At 40.4% G+C, this 8,302-nt stretch overlaps 1 long non-coding RNA gene across 1 annotated transcript; it reads right to left on the bottom strand.

Moving 5' to 3' along the window:
- Positions 1–1,302: 1,302 nt before the first annotated feature.
- Positions 1,303–3,170, bottom strand: LOC122978865. The gene is made up of 3 exons (XR_006402760.1): positions 2,408–3,170; positions 2,125–2,196; positions 1,303–1,959 (listed from the first exon to the last, which is right to left on the bottom strand). It is a non-coding gene; the product is annotated as an uncharacterized LOC122978865 (long non-coding RNA).
- Positions 3,171–8,302: the final 5,132 nt, after the last annotated feature.

Below are 8,302 nucleotides of genomic sequence, written 5' to 3'. Positions count from 1 at the left end.
GCTATCATATTTTAGCAAACTTTAAAACATTGATGCATCAAACAAATCCATTATCCACACACACACACACACACACACACACACACACACACACACACACACTGTTTCCTTTTCTTACAGTCACATAAAACTGATTTGAGCATCTTTCTAAAGAAATAAAATGATGCTCAAATCAGTTTTGTGTGACTAAAAAGTAAATAGAAGTTTTCTAGTATATGGTTATTTTTACTTCCAATTGTACTTTCTATAATAAAAGGTCTTGTTTGATACTTAACCTAACATCTTCCTCTATCTTGATCACATATGCACTGTCACTCAAGGATGAACTTAGTAAAAAAAAAAAAAAAAAATCAAACGCAGTTACAAACATGATTTTATTCACAGTAGCCACAAATAAAGATACTCCAATACAACTAGGCTGCTACTAGGGTTATTATAGCCAAGGTCTTGCTCTATCTCTCTCTCACACACATCAAATTTACTTAAAAAAATTAAGAATTTTGGTCAACACACATCTCACTCGTTTCCTCTCTCCTCGTTCTTCACAAACTAGTAGCTCTGTTAGGTGGTTGGGAGTCCCTGTTGTACTCTAGAGTAGCATTTATGTTTTGTTCGTTTATAGTTTCTTTGTGAACTTCACAATAGTTGTGCTGAGCAAAACAAGCATAGGTAACAAAAGGAGAATCCTCCATGTTTATGTCAATTGTCCTAAAAGCCGCAAACCATGCCTTCAAACATCCTAATGAACACTCGATTACCATGTGAGCCTTGCAAAGTGATAGCCCATAACACTGCTCCTGTGGAATAACTCCACCATTTGGGGTATTCTTTCATGAGGTACCTCATCAGGGGATAGACTGGATCACCCAGAAGAAGCAAAGGGACAAGGTACATTAAAAGAATGTTTCCCTTTCCTGTAGATGTAGGGTTATTTTACTTTGATGTGTGTGCAGTCAATGTCTCCCAAGCATTGTGGCATACCGTGTGTTTGGTAGAAGTTGACAAGAAGATCCTTCACTTTGGGTTTTGTGCTCAGTGAAGATGGTGATGGCCTTACAGACTTGTCAGATCATGACTGAAACAACTTGCTGGGATAGTCCAAATGCATCAGCGTTTTTTCAGTCTTCCCTCGTCACTCAGGTAATACAACGTGCATGCTACCTTTGTAAGTACACCCACAGGCGCCCTCATTTTTGTTGTTGCTCCTTCCACATACAGACGTAGTTTTTCACTGAGGTGCATCAGGGCTGATCTGGACATTCAAAGTTTTCTTCAGGTTCCTCAGGAACCACAAGTTGCACTGGTTCTTCCTGGCCTCACCCAAAACCAACACCCCATGTAGGGTTGATAACGCTGCTGGACACGGGTATTGTCACAAATCACTCAAATAATAGCTGTGCAGGTAGGCAGTAGTGGCATTATAAAAGGTGGAATTTAACAGCACAACAGCTGCTAGCATAAACGCTTGTAATTCGTTATCTATGTTGAATGAACCACTGGTAGTCAAAGCTGATGTTTGTTTTCTTCCGGAAAGTGTAATAGAGGCATGACAAATCAGGGAAGGGCACGTCATGACTGATAAGACCCAAACAGGAAGTAAATGTGGGTGTCTGCTTCATCGTTTCCAAAAGTATCTGTTTCTGCCCGTCCAGTCTAAAATGCAACCCCGAAACCCTGCAACTAAAACGGGGTCCGCAGCATTTTCGAATGTCTCCGTTTTAGGTTTTTGAAAACACCAGAGTAGTGTGGATGCTAGGCGTAATCGTAGCAAAAGTTAAAACAAAAAACATATTAGTGTGGATGTGGCCTCATATTGATTAAGTATATTAGTCAGTGTAGTTTGTCTGATACCCCTTCTCCCCAAGACCCCCCAAATTTCACACCCTGCCTGTATGATGATTTCACTTTGAGTAAGCATGTGCATGTCTCTCTCTCATGCTGCCGCAGCATTTCACCCATCTATGAGAGACAAAACAAAAATACAATCCATTAATTGAAAAAAAAACAAACAAACATGAAGGTAAAAAGGCAGGTGGAACATCTGCACACATACAGGTGAATTCACATTCTTCTAGGCATTTTCACAATGTTTTAGTAACCAAAATAATCCACTACAGACTTTACCATTGTGCTGATAGGTGTATGTTCTACCTGACATAGATTTCGGCACATTTTGGAGAGGATCAGATTCTCATCCTTGGGTTGCAAAACAAGAGAGGAAACATCTGTGTAACTTAAAGCTAGCTTGTTAACAGTTAGCTAACGTTAGCTAGCCAGTATATTTCATCCAATGTTTCATGTCACATGATATGGGGCACATGTTATGACATTCTAATGTTAGCATGACTGAATAGTGGAAATTAAAAGTAGTAACCTACATTATTTGTACAAAATTAACGTAACTCACTCTCTCTCAAAACTCATGAACATGCACTCAGAGTACGGGCTGAGAGGGTCATGGAGCTCACCAAAGCGTGCACTGCTACGTCCTGCAAAACCACGCCCATCTGGGTGAAATACCAAGTTTTTAGGGAGTCCCCCCAGGTTTTATCCCTTGGTTTAATTACCTTCGCCACTGAAGCAGCTGGGTAATGCCAGACATCATTACCTCGCCTCTCTCAGAATCACTCAATCCCTCTCTCACAAAGAGATCTACCCACCATCGGCACCACTGGCCCTCATCATTCGTAGCCTCCAGCTGCAAAGGTCAAAGGCAGCTGTGATCCAGGCAGCCATCCCACGATAGGTGCCTTCCTCTTCGCTTGGCAGGCTCCATATTGATTTGATTAGTTGCTAATTAAAACTTGGCAGGCTGGGCCGGGCACAAAGGAGATCGCTCAATTAGCGGGGTGTCAGAGAATCTAATTGTCTCTCTTTCACCCTCTCACTCTGTCTTTCTCCCTCTGCCTTCCTGCTCTATCACACATCTCCATTCTGTTTAATGAGTATAAAGGATGAGTGAAAAGGGAGGGAGGATAACTCTCTGAGGCAAGCGACTGAGCACGCTCAAGGAGCTAAAAGCATCCAGCCCTGTAATCCTTAAACTAATCTTTGCTTAAAGATGCAGTTTGTAAGTTGTAAAGAATGCGCCGCCTGCCAGTGGACATTTGTTTGGGCATGTTGCCTACAGCACGCCTTGATGCCTGCTACCTTCTCTTCGTCTGGCAAGACATCCGAGTAACACACAAGCTGTTGCAGTTTTGGTGGTGCGCCTCTGGGAGAAGGAGTTATGAGCTCCAAGATCCTCTCTTTGTGTCTGTCAAGACACCAGATTTTCAAAGCACTGTTGACGGGAATAGTGTTCCATTACAAAGGCTGTTGTCACGAAGGAGTTTCATGTGTTGATCCTGCTCATTTCATGATGACATATGAGATATTTTTCTGAACTTACATCTTTTAAACTGCATCTCTGAGGAAACATCTCTTTTAGAGTAACAGGCTTCTGCTCCAGGTAGTGATGTTACACTAGGAGCAGACTACTTGACACTGTAGTGACCTTTCAAAGCAAAAGAATAGCGCCAAAAATCACATCACCACCCCAAACTAGGCCGCGTTGCGTCACACTCATATCAGAGAGGTGCGGTGCTGGTTTTGAATATGGGGTGTGCCTCTCAATCTGCCACGATATTTAAAAAAACGGAGCTGTAGACTCTGTTTTAAAACTGATCCATTTTAATAATATAGACTTTATTGAATAAATAAACAATAAAGAAAGCAGTAAGGCCACTTATAATCTGACTAATTGTTTCATCTTGGCCTCATTTAATTCAGCCATACAAGTGCAATAACAATAGTTGCCCAGCAGATGTCGCCATTTTGACTGTATCAAATGCTTTGAAACAGTGAACCATTTTCAATGCAGTTGTTTCATATTGATTCAGTGCTTCAGAAAGCATCCCCAGAAGAGTCCCCCATCACTGGTTCCAGGTCCTTTTGGGTTTGAACGTGCTCCTTGCTGAATTCATTCTTTGATCCAAATGACTGACTGTCTGCTCTCTTAGATCCTGGTCTGTCTCTGTCTGCAGCCTACAGAGAGGAGATGACAAGAGAAGGGAGGTAAAATCTATAATAACATTTGTTGCTGCAGTTGCTACAGGTGGACACATTTTAGCACATATAGGCTCCATCAACTTTTTAAATGTTTCCTCTAATTCGTTCATTTTGTAAACCACATACAGTCGAATATAAGATGCAGAGAAGAACACAAGAGGGATGTATAACCGAGACTATTTGTTTATGTTGTTATCAGTTAGCAGCAGGAGTCTTGGCTTTTCTGATTCTTCTTTGCTTCTAGCGGCTCCGCGTCTCCAGAGTCAGCTCCCACATGGACCTCGGCTTTTCAATCAGCTCCCCACCAGCTTAACGGGGAAGTTACCATTGTCAAAACAGATTTAGATACTGTATGTGACTCTAATACATGTTGACATATGCAGGCACACACATGCTCACAGGCGATGACTTCCATAGGAAGAAAAGCTGTTAGAGATTTCCACACGGATAAGGAGAAATTCTGGAGACTATGTTAAAAGAATGAGCCTCAGAGAGCAAAAAGTAGCTGATTTTTAAAATAAATGGTCCACCATATCTGGTTTATGTAACATATGAATTTCATTTTGCTCTCTTTACAAGCCTGTAAGGCTGCAAATGAAGAACACCTCCCAAACTCACACCCACACAAATACATAACAGCTTTCCTAAATGTCCGTATTGTTAAGCTTGGCTGTCATCATCCTCCTGCTCCTGGCAAACTGGACAGGGCCTGCATTCATTAGTCAACTTCATACTCTTATATAATATTTACAAGCAGCAGTTTATGTGACTGCAGAGACCGGGTGCTTCCAGTGATGCTTGGTCGGGGCCCTTACTGCAGGAGAGCTGGCTAACCTCGAACCTGATTGACTGTGGCTTTTATGCTGTTCCTCCATTTACAGTACGGCAGTGCAAGCTAAAATGTCAGCACTTGCCAGCTGCGGGTGCCAATGGCAATCGCTCATAGACTGGCACTGATTAGCTTTGAATAAGCCTGAGTGGCAACCTGGTCTGTGGTGTACATAGTAGGCCATTGTCTGATGGCTGGATGCACACTAGGAGGATATCCCCTTGACATGCATGGATAATGTGAACAGATTAGTCCTATCATTCATACAAAAGGACTCAGATTATGCTACTGCCATGTAGAGCTGAGGGCAATATACCCATACTGTCTTATGAGACTATCTGGCATCCTGGTTAGTGTAATATTGAGATGTAGCATAAATGTAATGTTTTCTTATCTTAAAGGCCCTATAAAATGATTTTTTTCAGTCAGCTTCTTGCTCTGAGCAATGGGCTCCTACATAAATACATTTTTCTGCCAAAGTCTGAACAATTTCATGAGAGAGATTTCGTGTCTTCGTCTGTGGTACTCTCATGGGTTTGAAATGGGTGGGGCTCAGTTGGAAAAGTGACATCACATACTTCCTTGTCTGGGTTTTTGGCTCTTTTTCTTTTATTTATTTTTTCTTTTTTTCTTTACAATCTTTAACTATGATTGTTGCTTATTTAGTCTTTACTAATCAATTTTATAAAGAAATATTTACAATTTGAGATCAAGTTTTAAAGGGCTTAGATGACCATAATTAGACCTGTTGCTGCTGTATAAAACCAATAATGTTTCAAAAATGTATTGTGTGCTAATCATGAGCTCTGCTATGAAAAAGATTTGTTGTTAAACCATTGCATCACAAAAGATCAGTTCACCCACATTACAAATCTAGTCATTCTAGTCAATCTAGTATCTAGTCATTCAAATATCTTGGGTTTTATTTGAAATGTCTGCCCTTCAGATTTTGGCCTTCACCCCAAAACAGCTGAGATGAATGGAATTCAGTTTCTTTTGCTCACTGCATTGAAAAAACAAATCCACAGCAACATCTGTTCTTAGAAACAATGTCTCCTTTACTCTGGATAATCCCCAGAACATGCCATCGTCAAGTTTCACTGAACTATTTCCTTAGCAGAAAGCGGTTCCAATGAACACTGTCCACAGTGAGATCGTTTTCTCTTTTCTTTTCTATTTTAGGCCAGTTGTGTGTAAATGTAATGAATCATAAAAACAGAGATCAGAACACAGGCTCTGTAATGTCATTTATCTTAGTTCAAAAATACAATCTCTAAGAAAGTCAGAGTGCGTGACAGGGAACAAAAGGACATGTGAAAGGGACAAGGAGTCTATGGGTGTAATGGAGATAGTATGAGAAACGGCGAGCCACATACAGAAAGAGAAACTGATAACCCACACAGACTGTGTGTGTGCGTGCGCATGTGCGTCAGGTGACAGAGAAGGATGGGGACATGGGCAGGTCCTGGTAATGAAGGACTGATAAGTCCCTATTTCCTGGGCTTGGGTTAATTGTGCCTACAGATAAAGGGTAATAAATTGTCATGGGGTAATGGCAGGAGCCTGGGCTTGGCCCTGTTGCACATTCATCATGACTGGCTGGGCCTGTGAGCCGGGAGAGCAGACAGGATTGAAGGACTGGTACAGCCTGGTGGGGGGGAGAAAGCAGGGAGAGGAAAGCTCAGAGGGCTGGAAGATGATATGTTGGTCTGTCTCACAGGGCTTCTGTAGCTCACTGTGAAATGTTGGAACACGGACTAAGAGAGTGGGAAGTGCAGACATTTTTAGGGCAGTGGCTCAATTTTTTAAAAGAATGGGCACCTCTCGCCTACCGTATATTGTCCCCATGTTCCTGATGTTGGCACACTATATGAAATTGTATGCCCAAACAAACAAATACACACACATACACATGCTTGTGTGCATGGGGAGGAAACACTGATTTGATGATGCACACATAGAATATGAATGCCCATTTCATTCTTATGTTAGAAATGCACCTTTTGTCAAAACTACATCCAACTTGAACAAAACATATGGAGGCAATCATACTCATTAGGTATACTAGACCTGGATGTTGGATATTTCAGTATTCATTCAGCTGTTGGCTGACTGCTGCTTTGAAACCACTTTTCAAAAGAACTACTTCCCTTTGCTGCCTCCTGCAGCTTTCTCTCCCTCTGTATCTGTCGCCTCTTTGAAGAGGGCATTGTCGCTGTAATGTGCGACACTCAATACGAACATGATTGAACATTTACAAAACTGCCAACTTGCTTCCAGGTAGATATCAAATAACATAACTATCCTACAGATTATAAAGGTCCATATTAGAAGGAAATCAGTAGTACTTTCCTAAAGATGTGTGTGTTTGTGTGTCTGTTTTATATTTTCATCAGTAAATTCAATCAAAATCAATAAATAAATCAATTAAATTAACTAATTAGATTAAATTAAGAATATTAAATCAAAGTAAACTAAATTGAATTGAGAAAAATAAACGATACTAAAATAAACAGGAAAATAAAATAAGATTGATAAAATTAAACAAAATCAAATAATGAAATAATATTAAATAAATAGAATAAAATCTTGATAAATTAAATTCAAAATAAGATTAAACCAAGAAAAATAAATTATATTAAATGAATTAAATAAATTAAATTATTCAAATTAAATGGTTCCAGGTGCAACAGAGTGCAGTCATACACTGTGTTTAAGCCTAGTTACTCTTTAAGTATTCCTAATCTTGTCACTTTTCCAGACACTGCTTGAGACTTCTCTCTAATGTGGAGTCTGAATTCAAATCATTTTACTGGCACAATGAAGTCACACACTGGTTTTGTCCTGCTTTTGCTGTTGCAGAGATGTATTCACAGCATGACAACACGACACATGGTGCGACTGGTACAAAATAGAAAGCAATACACTACAACATGTTTATCTGTAGAGAATCGGTTGTAGCTTACTAGTTACTCTCATCTAGGATGTGATTGGTGTGTGTATTTAGGCAGCGGTATGTTTGCAGCTGCAGGGAAGGATAATAGGTATCTATCAGTTCACAGGATGCCATATAATGATGTCGCTGGAAACCTTGTGCTTCCAGTTTCTGTAATTGTTTTCAGGTTTTCACATGCTGTAGGATTTCTTGTAAGGAATTTATGCGACCAGCTGTGATCATTAAACATTTGCAAGGCTCATTTAATGTCAAAAATGCATTTTCATCCAGCTCGGGCTGATTCTGAGTTGCTGAAAAGTTGATTTTTGGAGACAATGATTAGGAGCTACGCTTGTATCACATGTGCTGATAGATGATAAATATATTCAGAGCAAACAGTCACGCGTGGCTTCAGTGAGATGCAGTTCATCACGTAAAGAAACAATTCACAGTGCATGTTTAGTGGGACTCTATGTGCCACCTTGCCA

The sequence above is a fragment of the Thunnus albacares genome, chromosome 3 (genome assembly GCF_914725855.1).
Source record: "Thunnus albacares chromosome 3, fThuAlb1.1, whole genome shotgun sequence".
NCBI lineage: Eukaryota > Metazoa > Chordata > Actinopteri > Scombriformes > Scombridae > Thunnus > Thunnus albacares.
The sequence above is the reverse complement of the archived record's forward strand: the minus strand, read 5'-3'. Positions and strand labels throughout refer to the sequence as shown.